Here is an 18,152-nt window from a genome sequence, read left to right as displayed (position 1 = left end):
GTTTCTAATCCGTTTTGAGTGATTTAAGCGGCCACGGTTTCATATTGAATTTGAATTTATGAAACTAAACAGAAAAGGTATAGGTTTATAGTCGGAAATACAAGTTACAAGTCGTTTTTGAAAGAGGTAGTCATTTCCGTCGAAAGAACGACATCTTGATGACTGTTTTGAAAAACATACTTTCACTTTGAGTTTAACCATGATTTTTGGATATGGTTTCATGTTCATAAGAAAAATCATTTTCCCAGAAGTATAGCTTTTAAATCAAAGTTTTTCATAGTTTTTAATTATCCAAACCAAAACAGTCCCCGCTTGTAACTACGACGGCGTAAATCCGGTTTTATGGTGTTTATCATGTTTCCGGGTTTTAAATCATTAAGTTAGCATATCATATAGATATAGATCATGTTTATAGTTGATTTTAAAAGTGTATTTAGAAGGATTAACTTTATTTGCGAACAAGTTTAGAATTAACTAAACTATGTTCTAGTGATTACTAGTTTACCACTTCGAATATGATAGCTTTTTATGTATGAATCGAATGATGTTATGAACATCATTACTACCTTAAGTTCCTTGGATAAACCTACTGGAAAAGAGAAAAATGGATCTAGCTTCAACGGATCCTTGGATGGCTCGAAGTTCTTGAAGCAGAATCATGACACGAAAACAAGTTCAAGTAAGATCATCACTTGAAATAAGATTGTTATAGTTATAGAAATTGAACCAAAGTTTGAATATGATTATTACCTTGTATTAGAATGATAACCTACTATAAGAAACAAAGATTTCTTGAGGTTGGATGATCACCTTACAAGATTGGAAGTGAGCTAGCAAACTTGAAAGTATTCTTGATTTTATGTAACTAGAACTTGTAGAATTTATGAAGAACACTTAGAACTTGAAGTTAGAACTTGAGAGAGATCAATTAGATGAAGAAAATTGAAGAATGAAAGTGTTTGTAGGTGTTTTTGGTCGTTGGTGTATGGATTAGATATAAAGGATATGTAATTTTGTTTTCATGTAAATAAGTCATGAATGATTACTCATATTTTTGTAATTTTATGAGATATTTCATGCTAGTTGCCAAATGATGGTTCCCACATGTGTTAGGTGACTCACATGGGCTGCTAAGAACTGGTCATTGGAGTGTATATACTAATAGTACATACATCTAAAAGCTGTGTATTGTACGAGTACGAATACGGGTGCATACGAGTAGAATTGTTGATGAAACTGAACGAGGATGTAATTGTAAGCATTATTGTTAAGTAGAAGTATTTTGATAAGTGTCTTGAAGTCTTTCAAAAGTGTATGAATACATATTAAAACACTACATGTATATACATTTTAACTGAGTCGTTAAGTCATCGTTAGTCGTTACATGTAAGTGTTGTTTTGAGACCTTTAGGTTAACGATCTTGTTAAATGTTGTTAACCCAAAGTTTATAATATCAGATGAGATTTTAAATTATTATATTATCATGATATTATGATATATTAATATATCTTAATATGATATATACATTTAAATATCGTTACAACGATAATTGTTACATATATGTCTCGTTTCGAAATCCTTAAGTTAGTAGTCTTGTTTTTACTTATGTAGTTCATTGTTAATACACTTAATGATATATTTAATTATCATATTATCATGTTATATATAATATAACAATGTATTAATATGCTTCATATATATTTAGTAAGACGTGGTTATAACGATAATCATATATGTATCGTTTCGAGTTTCATACGTCAATAGTCTCCTTTTTAAGTATATAACTTATTGTTACTATTTTTAATGAGATACTTGATGATCATTATATCATGTTAAACATATATATTTATTCATTTATGTATCATCATGTCATATACAACTTATAGCGTTCGTGAATCATTGGTCAAACTGGGTAATCAGACGTTTATAAAAATTCCGTTTCAATTAACCAAGTCTTAACAAGTTTGATTGCTTAACATGTTGGAAACATTTAATCATGTAAATATAGTTTTCATTAAACATATAATCATAGAAAGGTTCGGAAAAGTTCGGGTCACTACAATTTTGGGCCCTGATGATCGTCTTTCACTTTATCAATCAAGTGATCAACCACCACGACCCGGTCTTAATTGTTAATTAGCATGATTCACCTTAACTCAATGTAGAAATTCCTTGTGCAAAATCACAAGTAAAAATTATAAAGGTCTAGGCAAATGACAGAGAATCAACAACCTATAAATGAGAGGCCAAGCTCCCTATTTATAGTTTTTAGAATATTCGCGGTGCGCGGATTTATCTACTGTCCGCATTAACTTAGCGAAAACAATCCGCTATCTTTTGATAACGCGCCATAACCCGCAGACTTAACTTTCTGCGGATATGTCAAGCCTTTTGAGTATACTTCGCGCAACTTCGGTTTTTAGCCTTTAGCAAATAAAATATACATATACAATGCTATGTATATGATCACTAGATACTAAAAATACATACATTGACAAAAGCTATTCTAAAAATGCAGAGATACGGTAAATATACAATGAACATATACACTCTAATATTCCAAACAGTTTATACGGCAAAAAAAAAAAAATTGAATAGTTGACCCCAGCCTTTACTCCGCGAAGACGTACAGTGTCCAATTGTCATGCTGGGATCATGCCTGTGACAATCATCAATTTGTTAGCCTACCTGTCCCAGTGAATTAAAACTGGCTTGATAACCCAATAACACTACGCGTTCAACGATATGTCATGGTTGCTATATACATGCCCGTAATTTAGACACTATATAATCAAGCCCGTAATGTATATAAATTGATCATCCCCACTTTTTTTTCAAGATCCTAAATGATAGCTTTTCAAACTCCATCTTTTTTGTTATATCATCATCATGTTTATCTTTGAATGCTTTCATCAAATACTGATGAGTGGACCATAGAGCTCTTAATACACACTAAATATCATCGTCATACCCATACCCAAATAAGATTAAATTACAAATTGAACCTAAATTTCCAATTTTAAATAGATTATTATATTTTAAACATAATGAAACTTTGTATCCACAATTTCAATGTATTTCGAAAAAAGAAAACTAATTGTGCGTATTCGTAGTTTATGACCTAAAAACTTGAATCGACTCACAGAGTAAAACTTGTTGATTTTTGTTGAACGATGATGAACACCCGATTGAAGCTAGATTTGTTGACGTAAATATTTAATCAACATCAGAAACCGATTTTTTAGCAACAACATCATAGCAAGAGTTGATTTTGATTTTAGACGTGTTGTTTGGGGAGAAAATTATGTTTTTTCGGTAGTTTGTGTAGTGGCCCGAACTTTTCCATGTTTATATATATTAATTGAGATTGATATTTACATGATTAAATGTTTCCAACATGTTAAGCAATCAAACTTGTTAAGACTTGATTAATTGAAATATGTTTCATATAGACAATTGACCACCCAAGTTGACCGGCGATTCACGAACGTTAAAATTTGTAAAAACGACATGACGATATATATATGGATATATATATGGTTAACATGAGGTTATGATAAGTAAGTATCTCCATAAGTATATTAACAATGAGTTATATACATATAAACAAGACTACTAACTTAAGGATTTCGAAACGAGACATATATGTAACGATTATCGTTGTAACGACATTTAAATGTATATATATCATATTAAGATATATTAATATATCATAATATCATGATAATATAATAATTTAACATCTCATTAGATATAATAAACAATGGTTTAACAACATTAATTGAGATCGTTAACTTAAAGGTTTCAAAACAACACTTACATGTAACGACTAACGATGACTTAACGACTCAGTTAAAATGTATATACATGTAGTGTATTTAGATGTATTAAAATACTTTTGGAAGACTTAAAGACATATATCAAAACACTCATACTTAACGAAAATGGTTACAGTTACTTTCCTATTCTTTTCTTTCATCAAGAATTCTAGTCGTATTTTTACCCGTATTATACACAGCTTCAAAACGTACTTACTATGGGTATATACCAATAGGAACTAGCATGGGATTCCACTGTTGATTATGTCATGTATGACTAATCAATTTTAACTTCTACCATGAGCTAGTCAACTAACTAGAACTCCTTTTAACCCCACTCACCACTCACCAATTACCACTCATCATTCACTCCATTTCACTTCCAATTCTCTTTCTAATTCTCTCTCAACACACACACACTATTATGAACGTATTTTTCCAGTAGTTAATCATCATCTTCATCAAAAATCACTTCAATAATCAAGCTATAATCATCATAGGAAGAACACTTCAAGAACACTTCAAAAATCCCTTCAAGATTACTAATTTACTTCCAAGCTTTCTAATCCATTCCAAGTAATCATCTAAGATCAAGAAACCTTTGTTATATACAGTAGGTTATCTTTCTTATTCAAGGTAATATTCATATTCAAACTTTGATTCAATTTCTATAACTATAAACTATCTTAATTCGAGTAAAAATCTTACTTGAACTTGTTTTTGTGTCATGATCCTACTTCAAGAACTTTCAAGCCATCCAAGATCCTTTGAAGCTAGATCATTTCTTGCCACTTCCAGTAGGTTTACCTACTAAACTTGAGGTAGTAATTATGTTCATAACATCATTCGATTCATATATATAAAACTATCTTATTCGAAGGTTTAAACTCGTAATCACTAGAACATAGTTTAGTTAATTCTAAACTTGTTCGCAAACAAAAGTTAATCCTTCTAACTTGGCTTTTAAAATTAACTAAACACATGTTCTATATCTATATGATATGCTAACTTAATGATTTAAAACCTGGAAACACGAAAAACACCGTAAAACCGGATTTACGCCGTCGTAGTAACACCGCGGGCTGTTTTGGGTTAGTTAATTAAAAACTATGATAAACTTTGATTTAAAAGTTGTTATTCTGAGAAAATGATTTTTATTATGAACATGAAACTATATCCAAAAATCATGGTTAAACTCAAAGTGTAAGTATGTTTTCTAAAATGGTCATCTAGACGTCGTTCTTTCGACTGAAATGACTACCTTTACAAAAACGACTTGTAACTTATATTTCTGACTATAAACCTATACTTTTTATGTTTAGATTCATAAAATAGAGTTCAATATGAAACCATAGCAATTTGATTCACTCAAAACGGATTTAAAATGAAGAAGTTATGGGTAAAACAAGATTGGATAATTTTTCTCATTTTAGCTACGTGAAAATTGGTAACAAATCTATTCCAACCATAACTTAATCAACTTGTATTGTATATTATGTAATCTTGAGATATCATAGACACGTATACAATGTTTCGACCTATCATGTCGACACATCTATATATATTTCGAAACAACCATAGACACTCTATATGTGAATGTTGGAGTTAGCTATACAGGGTTGAGGTTGATTCCAAAATATATATAGTTTGAGTTGTGATCAATACTGAGATACGTATACACTGGGTCGTGGATTGATTCAAGATAATATTTATCGATTTATTTCTGTACATCTAACTGTGGACAACTAGTTGTAGGTTACTAACGAGGACAGCTGACTTAATAAACTTAAAACATCAAAATATATTAAAAGTGTTGTAAATATATTTTGAACATACTTTGATATATATGTATATATTGTTATAGGTTCGTGAATCAACCAGTGGCCAAGTCTTACTTCCCGACGAAGTAAAAATCTGTGAAAGTGAGTTATAGTCCCACTTTTAAAATCTAATATTTTTGGGATGAGAATACATGCAGGTTTTATAAATGATTTACAAAATAGACACAAGTACGTAAAACTACATTCTATGGTTGAATTATCAAAATCGAATATGCCCCTTTTTATTAAGTCTGGTAATCTAAGAATTAGGGAACAGACACCCTAATTGATGTGAATCCTAAAGATAGATCTATTGGGCCTAACAAACCCCATCCAAAGTACCGGATGCTTTAGTACTTCGAAATTTATATCATATCCGAAGGGTGTCCCGGAATGATGGGGATATTCTTATATATGCATCTTGTTAATGTCGGTTACCAGGTGTTCACCATATGAATGATTTTTATCTCTATGTATGGGATGTGTATTGAAATATGAAATCTTGTGGTCTATTATTATGATTTGATATATATAGGTTAAACCTATAACTCACCACCATTTTTGTTGACGTTTTAAGCATGTTTATTCTCAGGTGATTATTAAGAGCTTCCGCTGTCGCATACTTAAATAAGGACGAGATTTGGAGTCCATGCTTGTATGATATTGTGTAAAAACTGCATTCAAGAAACTTATTTTATTGTAACATATTTGTATTGTAACCATTATGTAATGGTCGTGTGTAAACAGGATATTTTAGATTATCATTATTTGATAATCTACGTAAAGCTTTTTAAACCTTTATTGATGAAATAAAGGTTATGGTTTGTTTTAAAATGAATGCAGTCTTTGAAAAACGTCTCATATAGAGGTCAAAACCTCGCAACGAAATCAATTAATATGGAACGTTTTTAATCAATAAGAACGGGACATTTCAGTTGGTATCCGAGCGTTGGTCTTAGAGAACCAGAATTTTGCATTAGTGTGTCTTATCGAGTTTGTTAGGATGCATTAGTGAGTCTGGACTTCGACCGTGTTTACTTGAAAAATAATTGCTTAACAAATTTTGTTGGAAACTATATATTTTTAACATGTGAATATTATGTGATATATTAATCTCTTAACGCGTTTGATATTATGTGATAGATGTCTACCTTAGAACAAGTCCCATTGACTCACCTAATAATAATGAAGAGTCAAATGTAAATTGGAATGATTCGTGGACTGATTCACAAGTTCCCGACGAGGAACCGGAAGAAGAGTCGGAACCAGAAGAAGAATCGGAACCGGAAGAAGAATCGGAACCGGATGAAGAAATAGAACCGGTGGGGGAAATAATAAAACGGTTGAGTAAAAGAAAATCCTCAACCAACCGACCAAGGTTAATTATGGTCAATGGTGTTTCCGCTAAGGAAGCAAAATATTGGGAGGATTACCAATTCTCCGATGAATCGGATTCTGACGAGAATTCCGATGATGTTATAGAAATTACCCCAACTGAATTTAAAAAGGCAAAAGAAAATAATAAGGGAAAGGGCATAAAAATAGAGAAATCTAATTCCAACCCCGATGAACTTTATATGTATCGTCAACCCCCGAAGTCCTTAAGTTGTAACAATGACCCGGGAACCTCTAAACCACCAGGTTTTTCTAAACCAATGTGGAAAACGACGGCTCGTATTAGGGGAACATCATATATCCCTAGAAACTTGGCAAAACGAACCAAAACCGAAGAAGAAGAAACAAGCGAGTCGGAATAAGATAGTTGTATTCGTGTGGTGTAATATATGTAATATAGTGTGCTTATGCTTTATGATATATGTAAAAATTGTTTGTATTAATAAGTATTTTTTTTTTATGAATCTAACTCTTGTCTATTTTGCAGTATAAAAACACAAAATGGATAGACAACCCAATATTTTAAGAGACCTACCCGGAGACATGATTGATGAAATCTTGTCTAGAGTCGGTCAGAATTCTTCGGCACAACTATTTAAGGCGAGATCAGTTTGTAAGACATTCGAAGAACGTTCCAAGAATGCCTTGGTTTATAAAAGGCTTTCGTTCGAAAGATGGGGGATATCACATTGGGAAATCCATAAGTTACGATGTGTTTACTTTGACGCATATATTGCGGGGAACCCAAATGCTATTTTACGCAATGGGTTAAGAAATTATTTTGACTCAATATATCCGAATATTGGACTTCGAGATTTAGAAAAAGCGGCTAACATGCAACATAAAGAAGCATGTTATGCTTACGGATTAGTAATGTTCGCTTCTCACCAAAGTGAGAACAAGAACATCGGCCTACAACTATTAAACAAAACGTTCCCACAAGTGACGGAGTCGGTAATTGGGGTAAGAAATGAGGTTTTTAGATTGTTACGGGACTGTTGGACATTACGTAACCCTCGTCCCTTTGACGACGTTACAACACGCTGTCTTATCAACGGCCATAACGGTTATGTTCCACAAGACCAAGGATGGGAAGTAGTCCTAGTAAAACCAGAATGCATGACTTGTTTCTGGACGTATGAATTACGTGTCTTTATTGCCTTTGCTGAACGACTTGTGTACTAGCTAGAATTATCTTCACAACTATCTTGTATCAAAGTTATTGTGTGCTATATTTCATGCTTTATGTAAAATAAGCGGTATTGTAAGTTTGTAAAATATTGTATAAAAGTTTGAACGCGAAATATTATTATAATCAGTTTTTCATATAAAATTGTAGTAGTTGAATTGTATATTAGCTACTAAGTATGAACTTAACGGGTAGGTACTACCCGAATTTAAACTTATAAAACGCTAATATGAAGAAAAAGCTTTTATAAATGAGTTCATATTATGCTACGAAATACTATTAACTACTCTTAATATTCTGTATGATTAACTTGTTCCATTTAACTATTTTGAAGGAAATGGCACCGACTACTCGACACACTGTGAATATGAATGAAGAGGAATTCCGTACTTTTCTAGCTTCAAACATAGCCGCAGTACAGGCTGCGCTACATACCAACAATAACCTTGGATCTAGCAGTACAGGAAATCGTGTAGGATGCACCTACAAAGAATTCACTGCCTGCAAACCTTTGGAATTTGATGGAACCGAAGGACCGATCGGATTGAAACGGTGGACCGAGAAGGTCGAATCGGTGTTTGCCATAAGTAAGTGTACTGAAGAGGACAAAGTAAAGTACGCTACGCATACCTTCACAGGTTCTGCGTTAACATGGTGGAATACCTATCTAGAGCAAGTGGGACAAGACGATGCGTACGCACTACCGTGGTCAGCATTCAAGCACTTGATGAACGAGAAGTACCGTCCCAGAACCGAGGTCAATAAGCTCAAGACAGAACTTAGAGGGTTACGAACCCAAGGATTTGATATTACCACGTACGAAAGACGATTCACAGAATTGTGCCTATTGTGTCCGGGAGCATTCGAAGATGAGGAAGAGAAGATCGACGCGTTTGTGAAAGGATTACCGGAAAGAATCCAAGAAGATATAAGTTCACACGAGCCTGCCTCCATACAACAGGCATGTAGAATGGCTCACAAACTAGTGAACCAGATTGAAGAAAGAATTAAAGAACAGACTGCTGAAGAGGCCAATGTGAAGCAAGTCAAAAAAAAGTGGGAGGAAAACGGTGATAAGAATCACCAATACAACAACAACAGCAATTACAACAATAATCGCAACAATTATCCCAACAATCGCAACATCAATCGCAACTACAACAAATGGCCCAACAACAACAACAACAACAACAGCAACTACAACAATCATCCCAACAACAATAATAACCGCAACAACAACAACAATCAGAAGTAGCTATGCCAAAGGTGTGAAAAGTATCACTCGGGGTTCTGCACCAAATTTTGCAACAAGTGTAAAAGAAATGGTCATAGCGCGGCGAAGTGTGAGGTCTACGGACCAGGGGTTAATAGAACGAAAGGAACAAATGGTGTCGGAACGAGTAATGGCGGAGCAAGTAGTGTCGGAGCAAGTTATGCCAATGTAGTTTGTTATAAATGTGGAAAACCGGGCCACATTATTAGAAATTGCCCGAACCAGGAGAACATGAATGGACAAGGCCGCAGAAGAGTTTTTAATATTAATGCAGCAGAGGCACAAGAAGACCCGGAGCTTGTTACGGGTACGTTTCTTATTGACAATAAATCTGCTTACGTTTTATTTGATTCGGGTGCGGATAGAAGCTATATGAGTAGAGATTTTTGTGCTAAATTAAGTTGTCCATTGACGCCTTTGGATAGTAAAAATTTTTACTCGAATTAGCAAATGGTAAATTAATTTCAGCAGATAATATATGTCGGAATCGAGAAATTAAACTGGTTAGCGAAACATTTAAGATTGATTTGATACCAGTAGAGTTAGGGAGTTTTGATGTGATAATCGGTATGGACTGGTTGAAAGAAGTGAAAGCAGAGATCGTTTGTTACAAAAATACAATTCGCATTATACGAGAAAAAGGAAAACCCTTAATGGTGTACGGAGAAAAGGGCAACACGAAGCTACATCTTATTAGTAATTTGAAGGCACAAAAACTAATAAGAAAAGGTTGCTATGCTGTTCTAGCACACGTCGAGAAAGTACAAACTGAAGAAAAGAGCATCAATGATGTTCCCATTGCAAAAGAATTTCCCGATGTATTTCCGAAAGAATTACCGGGATTATCCCCACATCGATCCGTTGAATTTCAAATAGATCTTGTACCAGGAGCTGCACCAATAGCTCGTGCTCCTTACAGACTCGCACCCAGCGAGATGAAAGAACTGCAAAGCCAATTACAAGAACTTTTAGAGCGTGGTTTCATTCGACCAAGCACATCACAGTGGGGAGCTCCTGTTTTGTTTGTCAAGAAGAAAGATGGTACATTCAGGTTGTGTATCGACTACCGACAGTTGAACAAACTTACCATCAAGAACCGCTACCAACTACCGAGAATCGATGACTTATTTGATCAACTACAAGGCTCGTCTGTTTATTCAAAGATTGACTTACGTTCCGGGTATCATCAAATGCGGGTGAAAGAAGATGATATTCCAAAGACTGCTTTCAGAACACGTTACGGTCATTACGAGTTTATGGTCATGCCATTTGGTTTAACTAATGCACCAGCTGTGTTCATGGACCTTATGAACCGAGTGTGTGGACCATACCTTGACAAGTTTGTCATTGTTTTCATTGATGACATACTTATTTACTCAAAGAATGACCAAGAACACGGTGAACATTTGAGAAAGGTGTTAGAAGTATTGAGGAAGGAAGAATTGTACGCTAAGTTTTCAAAGTGTGCATTTTGGTTGGAAGAAGTTCAATTCCTCGGTCACATAGTGAACACAGAAGGTATTAAGGTGGATCCGGCAAAGATAGAAACTGTTGAAAAGTGAGAAACCCCGAAAACTCCGAAACACATACGCCAGTTTTTAGGACTAGCTGGTTACTACAGAAGGTTCATCCAAGACTTTTCCAGAATAGCAAAACCCTTGACTGCATTAACGCATAAAGGGAAGAAATTTGAATGGAATGATGAACAAGAGAAAGCGTTTCAGTTATTGAAGAAAAAGCTAACTACGGCACCTATATTGTCATTGCCTGAAGGGAATGATGATTTTGTGATTTATTGTGACGTATCAAAGCAAGGTCTCGATTGTGTATTAATGCAACGAACGAAGGTGATTGCTTATGCGTCTAGACAATTGAAGATTCACGAACAAAATTATACGACGCATGATTTGGAATTAGGCGCGGTTGTTTTTGCATTAAAGACTTGGAGGCACTATTTATATGGGGTCAAAAGTATTATATATACCGACCACAAAAGTCTTCAACACATATTTAATCAGAAACAACTGAATATGAGGCAGCGTAGGTGGATTGAATTGTTGAATGATTACGACTTTGAGATTCGTTACCACCCGGGAAAGGCAAATGTGGTAGCCGATGCCTTGAGCAGGAAGGACAGAGAACCCATTCGAGTAAAATCTATGAATATAATGATTCATAATAACCTTACTACTCAAATAAAGGAGGCGCAACAAGGAGTTTTAAAAGAGGGAAATTTAAAGGATGAAATACCCAAGGGATCGGAAAAGCATCTTAATATTCGAGAAGACGGAACCCGGTATAGGGCTGAAAGGATTTGGGTACCAAAATTTAGAGATATGAGAGAAATGGTACTTAGAGAAGCTCATAAAACCATATACTCAATACATCCTGGAACGGGAAAGATGTACAAGGATCTCAAGAAACATTTTTGGTGGCCGGGTATGAAAGCCGATGTTGCTAAATATGTAGGAGAATGTTTGACGTGTTCTAAGGTCAAAGCTGAGCATCAGAAACCATCAGGTCTACTTCAACAACCCGAAATCCCGGAATGGAAATGGGAAAACATTACCATGGATTTCATCACTAAATTGCCAAGGACTGCAAGTGGTTTTGATACTATTTGGGTAATAGTTGATCGTCTCACCAAATCAGCACACTTCCTGCCAATAAGAGAAGATGACAAGATGGAGAAGTTAGCACGACTGTATTTGAAGGAAGTCGTCTCCAGACATGGAATACCAATCTCTATTATCTCTGATAGGGATGGTAGATTTATTTCAAGATTCTGGCAGACATTACAGCAAGCATTAGGAACTCGTATAGACATGAGTACTGCCTATCATCCACAAACTGATGGGTAGAGCGAAAGGATGATACAAACGCTTAAAGACATGCTACGAGCATGTGTTATTGATTTCGGAAATAGTTGGGATCGACATCTACCGTTAGCAGAATTTTCCTACAACAACAGCTACCATTCAAGCATTGAGATGGCGCCGTTTGAAGCACTTTTTGGTAGAAAGTGCAGGTCTCCGATTTTTTGGAGTGATGTGGGGGATAGACAAATTACGGGTCCGGAGATTATACAAGAAACTACCGAGAAGATCATCCAAATTCAACAATGGTTGAAAACCGCCCAAAGTCGACAAAAGAGCTACGCTGACATTAAAAGAAAAGATATAGAATTTGAAATTAGAGAGATGGTCATGCTTAAAATTGCACCTTGGAAAGGCGTTGTTCGATTTTGTAAACGAGGGAAATTAAATCCAAGGTATATTGGACCATTCAAGATTATTGATCGTGTCGGACCAGTAGCTTACCGACTTGAGTTACCTCAACAACTCGCGGCTGTACATAACACTTTTCACGTCTCGAATTTGAAGAAATGTTTTGCTAAAGAAGATCTCACTATTCCATTAGATGAAATCCAAATCAACGAAAAACTTCAATTCATCGAAGAACCCGTCTAAATAATGGATCGTGAGGTTAAAAGATTTAAGCAAAACAAGATACCAATTGTTAAGGTTCGATGGAATGCTCGTAGAGGACCCGAGTTCACCTGGGAGCGTGAAGATCAGATAAAGAAGAAATACCCGCATCTATTTCCAGAAGATTCGTCAACACCTTCAACAGCTTAAAATTTCGGGACGAAATTTATTTAACGAGTAGGTACTGTAGTGGCCCGAACTTTTCCATGTTTATATATATTAATTGAGATTGATATTTACATGATTAAATGTTTCCAACATGTTAAGCAATCAAACTTGTTAAGACTTGATTAATTGAAATATGTTTCATATAGACAATTGACCACCCAAGTTGACCGGCGATTCACGAACGTTAAAATTTGTAAAAACGACATGACGATATATATATGGATATACATATGGTTAACATGAGGTAATGATAAGTAAGTATATCCATAAGTATATTAACAATGAGTTATATACATATAAACAAGACAACTAACTTAAGGATTTCGAAACGAGACATATATGTAACGATTATCGTTGTAACGACATTTAAATGTATATATATCATACTAAGATATATTAATATATCATAATATCATGATAATATAATAATTTAACATCTCATTAGATATAATAAACAATGGGTTAACAACATTAATTGAGATCGTTAACTTAAAGGTTTCAAAACAACACTTACATGTAACGACTAACGATGACTTAACGACTCAGTTAAAATGTATATACATGTAGTGTATTTAGATGTATTAAAATACTTTTGGAAGACTTCAAGACATATATCAAAACACTCATACTTAACGAAAATGGTTACAGTTACTTTCCCATTCTTTTCTTTCATCAAGAATTCTAGTCGTATTCTTACCCGTATTATACACAGCTTCAAAACGTACTTACTATGGGTATATACCAATAGGAACTAGCATGGGATTCCACTCTTGATTATGTCATGTATGACTAATCAATTTTAACTTCTACCATGAGCTAGTCAACTAACTAGAACTCCTTTTAACCCCACTCACCACTCACCAATTACCACTCATCATTCACTCCATTTCACTTCCAATTCTCTTTCTAATTCTCTCTCAACACACACACACTATTATGAACGTATTTTTCCAGTAGTTAATCATCATCTTCATCAAAAATCACTTCAATAATCAAGCTATAATCATCATAGGAAGAACACTTCAAGAACACTTCAAAAATCCCTTCAAGATTACTAATTTACTTCCAAGCTTTCTAATCCATTCCAAGTAATCATCTAAGATCAAGAAACCTTTGTTATATACAGTAGGTTATCTTTCTTATTCAAGGTAATATTCATATTCAAACTTTGATTCAATTTCTATAACTATAAACTATCTTAATTCGAGTAAAAATCTTACTTGAACTTGTTTTTGTGTCATGATCCTACTTCAAGAACTTTCAAGCCATCCAAGATCCTTTGAAGCTAGATCATTTCTTGTCACTTCCAGTAGGTTTACCTACTAAACTTGAGGTAGTAATGATGTTCATAACATCATTCGATTCATATATATAAAACTATCTTATTCGAAGGTTTAAACTCGTAATCACTAGAACATAGTTTAGTTAATTCTAAACTTGTTCGCAAACAAAAGTTAATCCTTCTAACTTGACTTTTAAAATTAACTAAACACATGTTCTATATCTATATGATATGCTAACTTAATGATTTAAAACCTGGAAACACGGAAAACACCGTAAAACCGGATTTACGACGTCGTAGTAACACCGCGGGCTGTTTTGGGTTAGTTAATTAAAAACTATGATAAACTTTGATTTAAAAGTTGTTATTCCGAGAAAGTGATTTTTATTATGAACTTGAAACTATATCCAAAAATCATGGTTAAACTCAAAGTGTAAGTATGTTTTCTAAAATGGTCATCTAGACGTCGTTCTTTCGACTGAAATGACTACCTTTACAAAAATGACTTGTCACTTATATTTTCGACTATAAACCTATACTTTTTCTATTTAGATTCATAAAATAGAGGTCAATATGAAACCATAGCAATTTGATTCACTCAAAACGGATTTAAAATGAAGAAGTTATGGGTAAAACAAGATTGGATAATTTTTCTCATTTTAGCTACGTAAAAATTGGTAACAAATCTATTCCAACCATAACTTAATCAACTTGTATTGTATATTATGTAATCTTGAGATACCATAGACACGTATACAATGTTTCGACCTATCATGTCGACACATCTATATATATTTCGGAACAACCATAGACACTCTATATGTGAATGTTGGAGTTAGCTATACAGGGTTGAGGTTGATTCCAAAATATGTATAGTTTGAGTTGTGATCAATACTGAGATACGTATACACTGGGTCGTGGATTGATTCAAGATAATATTTATCGATTTATTTCTGTACATCTAACTGTGGACAACTAGTTGTAGGTTACTAACGAGGACAGCTGACTTAATAAACTTAAAACATCAAAATATATTAAAAGTGTTGTAAATATAATTTGAACATACTTTGATATATATGTATATATTGATATAGGTTCGTGAATCAACCAGTGGCCAAGTCTTACTTCCCGACGAAGTAAAAATCTGTGAAAGTGAGTTATAGTCCCACTTTTAAAATCTAATATTTTTGGGATGAGAATACATGCAGGTTTTATAAATGATTTACAAAATAGACACAAGTACGTGAAACTACATTCTATGGTTGAATTATCGAAATCGAATATGCTCCTTTTTATTAAGTATGGTAATCTAAGAATTAGGGAACAGACACCCTAATTGATGCGAATCCTAAAGATAGATCTATCGGGCCTAACAAACCCCATCCAAAGTACCGGATGCTTTAGTACTTCGAAATTTATATCATATCCGAAGGGTGTCCCAGAATGATGGGGATATTCTTATATATGCATCTTGTTAATGTCGTTTACCAGGTGTTCACCATATGAATGATTTTTATCTCTATGTATGGGATGTGTATTGAAATATGAAATCGTGTGGTCTATTATTATGATTTGATATATATAGGTTATACCTATAACTCACCAACATTTTTGTTGACGTTTTAAGCATGTTTATTCTCAGGTGATTATTAAGAGCTTCCGCTGTCGCATACTTAAATAAGGACGAGATTTGGAGTCCATGCTTGTATGATATTGTGTAAAAACTGCATTCAAGAAACTTATTTTGTTGTAACATATTTGTATTGTAACCATTATGTAATGGTGGTGTGTAAACAGGATATTTTAGATTATCATTATTTGATAATCTACGTAAAGCTTTTTAAACCTTTATTGATGAAATAAAGGTTATGGTTTGTTTTAAAATGAATGCAGTCTTTGAAAAACGTCTCATATAGAGGTCAAAACCTCGCAACGAAATCAATTAATATGGAACGTTTTTAATCAATAAGAACGGGACATTTCAGTTTGAACCACCGAATGAATTAATGAAATTGTGAACAAACCCCTATTTTCTATGTGTCATCCCGTGTTTTTTCTAATGACATAATTACAAAATTGGTCATTGTGGTTTGTCAAAAATTGCATGTTTAGTCACTAAGATTTTTTATTTTTTTTTATTTTTTATTTTTTTGCATTCTTAGTCACTGTGGTTTTTAGAAATTACGTAGTACAAATTTAGTCACTAAAATTCACGGAAGTGAATTAGGGCCGTTAAGACACATCATGTGCTTGTCACATGAGGGGTATTTTTGTCCTTTTAATTTTTCTTTTCTATTTTTCCTTTTACTTCACTTCTTCCTCTCCACCTAAAATCATTAAACCCTAACTTGATTTTCCTTTTCTTCAATCAATTTCCAAACATCAAACATATATTTAAATTTTACAAACCAATCTATCTTCAATCAAACATATTAAGTCTGGAAAAAAAATACATCAAACATATTATCACAAACTCACTTTTCCTAACCCTTTTCTTCAATCACTACCATTAAAAACCCTAAGATTAAAACTTAATCAAAATCACAATTATTAGAAAAACTCCAAAACAAAAATACATCGTCCACTTTTTGGATAATCAAAAGCACATCGTCGTGTTTCTTTATGTTCTTTATGTTCCAGTTAAGAAATTCATGTATTATTAAGAAATTATGAAATATTAAGAAATTCATGTATTATTAAGAAATTCATGTATAAATAAACCCTAATTTTTCTCATCCACTTTTTGCATAAACAAACCAAACAAATTGTTGAAACCACATATCTGCATAAAGAACATAAAGCAAAACTAAATCAGATCATCCACTTTCATCAAATAAACTCCAAAACAAAAAGAAAAACTAATCAAATATTCAAACCAAACCTTTCCAGTTCTGACTGATTAAAACACAGATGTGCAAACCATCCAGCAAGAGACACGATGATGGCAACGCTGATGGTGAAGGTGTTGAAGGCTGTGAACGGCGATGGCGGTGATGGTGGAGGTGTTGAAGGCCGTCACCGGTTTCGATGAACCGGATTCCGTCACCGCTGGTGGTAATGGAATTAATTATGGTTGTGACCCATGGTGGAATTAGTTACGGATTCCTTCAGCGGTGGTGGTGATGAAGTAGATCTGTGTTATGAATAAACCGAATAGATGGATCCGGGTTATGTCCGTGTTATAACGATGATGGCGGGTTAATGGTTTAAATGGATCATGTGCACCATAAATGAGCTGAATCAGGCATGTGCCTGGCACGTGGGACGTAACAGATTCAGTTTGGCTTTCTTCCTCAATTTAAATAGTTGTTACCGCCATTTTCTAGCCCTAATTTTTGATTTACGATCTGTAAAACATTTCTCTCTTAATTTTGTTGTCACAATTATAATTCATATCAATACGATTGTAATTTCAACTTCAATTGGTTCAATTAAGTAAGCGTTCAGGTTGATTTGATTAAATTCAGTTAATTACTTAGTTTAATCGTAACATTTGGTACCAGAGCGATTTCCTGTGGAAACTAATCATTCGATTATTGTTGAAGGTATGGTGGTGGCGACGAGGAATACTAGCAATGAAGGAACCGAGTTGGAAGCCATTAGAGTTTCAATTGCAGAACTAACTCAAGATGTTCATCAAATGAATGGCCGAATTGATGGTGTAATCACTCAACAACAATATCTGTCCAATGATATGCAACAAATTCGCAATGGAGAA

This window comes from Rutidosis leptorrhynchoides, chromosome 1 (genome assembly GCF_046630445.1).
Source record: "Rutidosis leptorrhynchoides isolate AG116_Rl617_1_P2 chromosome 1, CSIRO_AGI_Rlap_v1, whole genome shotgun sequence".
Taxonomy (NCBI): Eukaryota; Viridiplantae; Streptophyta; class Magnoliopsida; order Asterales; family Asteraceae; genus Rutidosis; species Rutidosis leptorrhynchoides.
The sequence above is the reverse complement of the archived record's forward strand: the minus strand, read 5'-3'. Positions refer to the sequence as shown.